General features: G+C 36.7%; 1 pseudogene; it reads left to right on the top strand.

Moving 5' to 3' along the window:
• The window catches only part of LOC131776110 (uncharacterized), a 20,595-nt pseudogene extending 13,498 nt beyond the window's left edge, over nt 1-7,097 (top strand).
• Nucleotides 7,098-8,130: the final 1,033 nt, after the last annotated feature.

Below are 8,130 nucleotides of genomic sequence, written 5' to 3'. Positions count from 1 at the left end.
GCCATGATGAGCGAGCCGCGATGGACTTCAGCATGATCATATTCGCTCAGACACCGTCATGATTAGAATGAATTTGAACAGTTATGCCAGTTTGGTTATATTTTTCATCATTTCTGTTTTGTTTTTGAACACTGAACTTTATATACTATATGAGTGTTAGCTGTGTTTGATTTTTATTTCCGTACGTAAGCTTGCAATCTAACTGAGCGTGAATCAATCTTTAAAACCTCGAATGTCTATTTTGTTTTTCCTTTGAGGATTTTCGTATCTACTCACGTTTTAATAACGTAAATTACGGCGCCTGGTATGTTTACAAACCTTTATTTGGTTCTTCTGTTGCTACTTGCCGGCTCGCTTGTTCCGAAATTTCACTTTCAATTATCGGAAAAAAGCTAAAAGGAAGTCCCGGAAAAGGTCGAACATAGTACAGTTTGGCAGATGGCGTGACAGCTTTAGTTCAGCTCTATGCTCTATACTCTCATAGAGCACGCTCTTTCAACCAATGAAACCGCGCGTTATATCTGAACTTTACTATGAAACCCAATTAGATGGGCAACAGAGTGGTAAGCTTCCATTTTTTGTTTGTTTTTTGTTTGTTTGTTTGTTTTTTTTTTACAGTCATAATGGAATTAAGCACTGTTTGCTCTAAGTGTTATTCCCTAGAAAGATTAGTTCCACCAGCTCATGTCTCCCATAAGCTCCCTCTTTATACGCTGTGTTGGTGAAACTACATCCAGTGTGAGGAAAGTAAGTGGGAAAGGTGTTGCAAAAACCATTGTTGGATGGTTAGCTTGTATGTGCTATTTGTTATGTCAACTTTTGGTGATTCCTGTTTCAAAATTTTCGGTAATCCACAACACCAAGAAAGTAGTTTGACTAAACTCAGACATAGGAAGAGCTAGTTTACTGCAACATTTATTCTCAATAAACTCAAGTCTGTGGCCTAAAAGGAACTTATCAGATAACAGCAAAAGCTGACCAGCAAACTGGCCAGTTTGCAAGGGATAATTTGAAAGAAACTCTTGCAAACAAATCAGCAGCAATGTAAAGAACACAAGAAAATTTCATGTACAGAAAGAATACACAAACAGTTAGCAATGATATGATCTGCAAAAACCCATGCACAATGCCACTGTTCCAGAGTCCCTCTAGATAACGTGAAGTGAGCTACTTTTAGCACCAGTTCTTTGGTCCAAATCGTAACAAGATTTTTCAGATAACTTTTAAGTACAAGGCTTTAAAATACTCTTACTGAATGATTAAGATATGCTGTCATACCTGCTTCCAGTCATCACATAACCAGATTAGTCAAATGTAGCAATCTCATCACTTGTGAGCCCAATCTCACCACAGCGAGGAATTTGCACCCTATCATCAGTATTTATATTCTCCATACTGTTCTCTATACTTTTCCTAAGGTGCTGACAGGGAGAATTTGTTCAACAATCTTTGGTTGGTGATCATTTCCTTAATTCTTGTGACCTTGATGTTTGATTCAGGGGTGCCATTGTAAGGTACAGTACAGCGTGCAACTTTACAAAATATACAAGAAATCAAAGTGCTCTGTGAGCAAACTCGTGAATTGACACATGATTTTTTAGATTATGTTTAATGTTATCTGGTTTAGGGATTTTGTGGTTGATTGTCATATCTAGAGTACGAGCAGTAGTTCAGTGTTCTCTAATGTAGCAAAGAAACAAAGTAACGTTGGGATACGAAAGCATTACAATTGAAATGATCATGCTATTACATTTGACAAGGTGGATGATGTCATGTGTTTTAAACGTCTATCATTTTTGTTTCTGGTTCAAAAGAAAAGGTTGGAAGTAAATGTGGGTGAAAAGTGAAATTTACTGTCTTTCGTTGTAAATATTAGAAAATCAAGGCAATACTGTCTTAATGAAAACATTAACGATTCCCTCTTTATCAAATGAGACAAACGGGAACGAGTTTTGAGTGATATAAATAAGCCAAGCCTGCCACCGTCATTTTGGATCTCCGCCTGGGTAGATTTAAGTCACGTGCTAGGCAACGTATAATCAATAACAAGATAGAATTTCATTTCAGGCCTATTTATCAATTTTGTGGTGTGTAACTTTCGCATTTTAGTACGTTGTATGTATGTTGAATCTTCAAATTGTCTTGAAACTTAAAAGAAAATTGTTCTTTAAAAATTCACTGAAAATCGGTAGCTAAAATTGTTTGTTTAGGTGTTATTTGATTTTCGTGTTAACTTGTTATTTCGTCAGTCGCCGGCATCTTTTGTTGCTTCACACAGGAAAAACACACGCGACGAAACGTAATGATCAATTTTGTCCTCAATCTCACGCTATAACAGAAAAAGCTTTTGAACATCTGTAAACTCCGAGCGCTTAGCAGTAAGTGATATTTTCAATCAGTGAATCTTCGGATTGTTTTCAAGTTCAAGGATTGTAAATTACAATTTTATGAAAAACGAAGGTTGTTCTGTTATTTCAATGTGAATCCTTGCATGCCTGCCAGTCGCTGGCGCCGCTTGTTGAAACTAAAACGCAAAAAAAAACTCTTTTAAGATTATCATTGGCTTCTTTTTCACCCCACCACTATTCTTAGCAAGAAAGGTCGCCATTTCGGCTGTTTATTGCTCGCCAAAAACTATAAAATGCACTCAAAAGCCTAAAATCTAAAAAAAGTTTACAGGAATCGACCAATCGAGCGAGCGAATTCCATTCCCCACATCGTATCTATAACTCGCTCTTGCGCATGCGCGCAATTCACGAGTTAAAAACGTGCAAAAAAAGCTCATTAGTATGTACAACAGTCAAAAGGTCAAGTTTTGCAATACAGACACATGTAGCCCAATACTACAAGAATAGGGGATGTACTGTACAGAGTGACACAAATGATTTAACCCTTTCCACCCTAGCCCCAGTATGAGTATCCTCCATATTGTTTTCTATACATTTACTCAGGTGTTAACAAGGAGATTGTGTTCAACAATCAAGAGCTTCTTTGGTTGGTGATCATTTCCTTTATTCTGGTAACCTTGATGTTACATTCAGGGGTGATATTGTAGGAGAAATTAGATGCTATTCACTCTTAAGAGTCAGGGGTTAATATCCATTTGATCCAGTTCTTAGCATGTGATGAAGGGCTTGTGCATACCAGTGCAATGTATTAGGGTAAGTGAATCTTCACTCTTCATGGTGCTAACCTTTTCTATTTATGGCAACCTTTTTCTTGATTTCTTTTTACTTGATTTCTTGTGTTTCTTTTTCTTTTTCTCCTCCTCATTGCTGTCTTCTTCACTTTCACTTTCACCTACACAGTAATATTTCTAAGATGTTAACAATTCTTCAAATACATGTACGCCAGCCTCCAGTAATTATTGTATGTACAGCATCTAGCAATCAAACAACACTCCTTATGACGTTCAAGATGGCTTTATTGATCATAAATACCTTTCTTTTTTCTTCGAGGAGTCAGAACAAGAAACTCACAATTAATTGAGAAGCGTGACTCATTTCCTCACTTGTTTTATTTCAAGTTGAAGTTCACAATTTAAGGTCTCGTTGTTGGAAAATACAAAATAGCCGTGTTAGTACGGAGACGGACGGCTTTTTCCGGACGGGCTTTCATTATGGTTTTCTTTGGAATTGCGCGCGTACTTACGGTCATATGATAATTCTACATGTTACATAGCTGACAGCGCCCGTGGGAAAGATGAAGCGAATCCCGAGTGCTGATTGGGTAGCCGAATGGACAAGATAGGCCCATTTTGCCCGCTTGGAATTTCCCACTTTAATCCCGCCCGAGAAAAAAATTGGGAGCTTGTGCAGCTTTCTAATTAATTTTAATCAATGTTTTTGACGTTTACCCATCAACAGTGTAAACCTGTTATACCAGCTCTTTTTTTTCAATTTGTCAAATAGTTTCCCAGCGCTCGGACACAAACAATTCATTATTGATTCTCACTAAAGTCGGCGAGATCTTTTTGCTATACAATAAATAAATCTTTTATTGAGCAAACAGTCACAGCGCCCTAACTTGTAATTTGTTTTTTCCTTATTATTTTCGTAATCCCTAGCATGTTATTCTTACTCAGTGGCCTCTAAAATTCTATATGCGTTATATTTTCCAGCTAAAAGGTCATGATGAGTGGATATTACTCTTGTTCTTATGGAACTCGAATTGGCTGCGGTCCATAAAACGCAAAAAAAAGAAAAAAGAAAAATCGGCCAATATCCAGCTATCTTGACCTCACACTGGTCAATAAGGCGTACGGAATGTAGATGCGAATGGGTTAAAATAAACCTGCTAAAGATCGTGGCAATACTAAAGCACTTACAAATGAGACACTCTTTATGAATGATATCTTATATTACGTATCGTTGTATATTTATTTGCGTTTGGATCTGAACAAACTCAGGTTTAGAACAATATTTTCAAAAGGCAGTATTTTTGTCAACAACAAAAACAACAACAACAATAACAACAATTATTGGTCAACTTTGAATGTGAAGTTTCGTTTTGTCTCCAGCTGACCCGGTCAATCTAAATTAGCCAGCGGATGCACGTGATTATGACCAATTTCTTATTTGGTCTGCTGAAACTTGCACTTTTTCAGAACTTGAAAGCTTACTGTAATGGCACAACATAACAGCCCCTTTAAAAACACCTAACCCAGCGAACTTTGAGTTGAACCATTCATGAGCGACCATCCTATTTCTCTCAGAAAGTTTGATGTCAGTGTCGTGGTTAATTATTATGTTATCGTAAATACTGTTCTTCCTTTCTTTTTTGTTGCACTGTAGAACCTATTTTGACATCGCCAAGGAGTGCTCAAGCTATTATACAGGAAATGAAAAACTCTCTATGTCTAGATCAAGACTTTTTCAAAAATACAACAACAGAGGCCAAATGAGCCATTCGTGGCTTGGCAAGAAAAGTTTAAAATTTAATAAGATTGGATGTGTTTAAGTACTTGAGAGATATCACACCACCAGGAACAACAGGTTTGTTGTTTAATATCATTTCCTTAAATCCTTCTCAATACTTATATATTATTTTTGAGCAATTACAACCATGATGCCTTGTTAACAAAATGGTCAGAAGGCCTTTAACATCGAACTACCGCTTTAATCCGTGAAATTCAAATATGAGTAAATTTGCATAGAACAAGCAACACTTTTAAGTTTGTGGTTAAGTTTATGTTTGAATATTACTCATGTCATGTTGAGTTGCAAAATAATGCTCTTAGCTTGTTACTATTTAAATTTAAATTTGAAAATACGTTATCAAGTTACAACGTTAGATTACGTTGTACAGATTCGTAAACTATTTCAATAAAATACAAGAGAAGTACAATACGGTACAAGTGGTATTTTAAAGTAACCCAGTAAATACCAGAACAGAAAATACTTTCCGTCAAACTAATTTCGCACTTACTTGCTTTTAAAAATTTTAAATTAAGAATATTCTTGGCGGGGGAACCATTTCTAGAAAGGAATGTTCTTTCCCTGGCGTGGCCGTGACAGTCATCATTTATTCCTTTGTTCCCCTTGACAACAAGCAGCCTCTGTTTCGAACCAGTTGTAAAGCGTGAAAGACAATGAAAATGTTTACACAAAAAGTGACTGCGCGAAAACTGGGCTACCGGTCTTCTCGCCTATCTAGCTCAGAAAAAAAAAAAACCAGCTGGGCCGCGTTGCTAAGGTTAATATGTCGAAACAACCGCACCATAGTGTAACGAATTTATTACGTTTCGCTCAACAACAGCTGGAAAGAGAAAGTTAGTCTCGAAAAACAACTAAGTTTAAAGTTCTTATCAACGCAGCGAAAAAACGCGAGCGAGAGGCAATACACGTGATAAAAGAATCAATAATGATAATGGCAAGGGAGGGTCCTCATGAATTCCATAAATCATTGTTTGAAATCATTTGACTCGTGTGGTCGAGCCTTTCTTACGATTCTAAGTTTTCGTGTGAAGCCATTGAGTCAAAGTCAGTATTTACTCCTAGGACGATTCTTCTTTTCTTTCAGGTCCTCGGTTACCTGATGATATGCTTATTAAGGAGATCTCGGAAGGCAGAAAATATCTTCTGTCAGAACTTTCAATACGTAAGTAACCTTTTGTGAAATAGTCGTCTGATAAGAGCGTCTACAAAAAAATTCATTTTTACAATGGCCTGTTGCATGTTCCAGGCCATCGACGTTTACGATAACTAAAACTTTTTCGAATCCAGCCTGGATTAAAGTGACCGAATTTACTACGATGTGGGTACTTCCGGCTGTGAAATTTCATTTGCGACCTAATAATATCCGGCCGAGAGACATATTCCCTTTGTAATCACTTTTATTAGACCAGTAAACTCGTGGAGTCACCCCGTATCATGTAATGGACCCCTTTGCACATGTTTTCAGTCTCGTACTTTTGTATCGCTTTTTTGTTTCTGTTCACCAGGAAAACAATAAGCACGAGGCGTTTTGGTAACATACAAAAAACTTCATATCACCAAAAAGAACCGACAAATCCTGTTCTTCTCGTTTAAATAAGAAATATTAAAAAAGCAAAATGACTTCTGTTATCACTAGTGAGTCTGGAAAGGCGTCTCTACTTTTACATCTTCTCTACCCCATATGTTGAGTGCGTCACACAGACCCATACTAGAAATGAAACCATACTGCAGACATATTATTCTTTTTTCATCATAACGGTTCATGAGTATATCCATGCTGGCAGTTCATAAAGTAAGTCATTCATATTACTTTATGGTCTATTAGACGTTGAATTATAAACAAGTCATATTTCGTGACGCACAATTAAGGTAGATGTTTGTTTTCTTTATAGGGAAATATTCCGAAACATGGGATCTAAAGAGGAGACTGGATTTGAGACCAAGCGACACAAACTACTTAGAGAGCACTAACTTAGTGGATGTAGTGGCCAAGCGACACGACTTAAGAACAGTGGGTGAGCTGTATGACTTTCCATGTGAGAAGGGGCTGCCTGACTTTGCCGATAGTCTTTAAATATCTTAACGTTACCAGTCCACGAGGATCTCTCGATGTCAGTTTTTTAACTCTTACCTATGAGATGATGAATCAGCTTACCTTTACCACAGGGAACAGATGGTTTGCTGCTAAAGTCAGTGATACTCACTTAATATGATTAACTATTCCTATACTTCCTCCGACTTAGCCAGTTAGGTAGGGTTGGTTATTATAAAAAGTCATGTTAGTATCGGAAGGTAATTTAGTATTGCACATAATTAAAGTTGGCATTAACATTTCTCTCAATAGTAACTTACGTTAGTTTTCTAACCGGCGCTAGAAATCATTACCTATAATTAGTATTGTAAATAGTGCTTGTCTTTGAAATGGTAGTAGCAGAAAAGTTTCTTTTTTACATGGTGTTTCCATCGGGTTCAAACTTACAATTCTTTTTAAAGGATTTAATTAAACTAACTACACTACCAAGGAAAACCGAGAAAAAAAAAGAGGTCAAAGTCAAACCTGCTTTACAAGGATGCCATATGTATTGATACTGTACTAAAACCTAGACGATCTCGGTTCGAAAAATGAGTTTTGTCAATTTCATTTGTCAATTTCATTTGGAACTCACTCAAGGAGTTGGATTGTTTAATCTATTTGGTGATGCTTTCCATAGCACAGCCCTGCCTAAGCTTAAACTAATAAATAAATAAATATCTTTCGCAAGCAGGCAACTTCTCCCTTTGGTGGTTTTCAGGCTGGTCCTGAGTAAAAATTATAAATGAACAGTAGCTTAAAATTTGTTAAAAGTTAAAAAAGCATACAATAATAGTAAAGTCCCATGATAGAGTTGATAAAATCTTAAAATAAATAAAATAGTTTTTATAGGCCTCTCAAATAAATCAAATTGAGTTCCTTGTAGATATTGGAAGAGCATTCCATTCGTGTAACGCTTGATAAGTTAGTCTTTCTTGCCCCTTCTGGCACCGAGATTTGGGCATTTCAAAATTGTGTTTGTGCCTAGCGTTGTAAGAGTGGGTATCCCTTAAGTGTATTAATTTAAATTCCCGTCGCCTTTCTGATAAAACTAGCCAATCAATATCACTATAATTGAAGAGAGGCAAGATCATTGATTTGATGTAAGGTTCTCTGGTCTGT

Source organism: Pocillopora verrucosa, chromosome 6 (genome assembly GCF_036669915.1).
Source record: "Pocillopora verrucosa isolate sample1 chromosome 6, ASM3666991v2, whole genome shotgun sequence".
NCBI lineage: Eukaryota > Metazoa > Cnidaria > Anthozoa > Scleractinia > Pocilloporidae > Pocillopora > Pocillopora verrucosa.
Note: the sequence above shows the minus strand (reverse complement) of the source record. Positions and strands in the feature narration are given on the sequence as shown.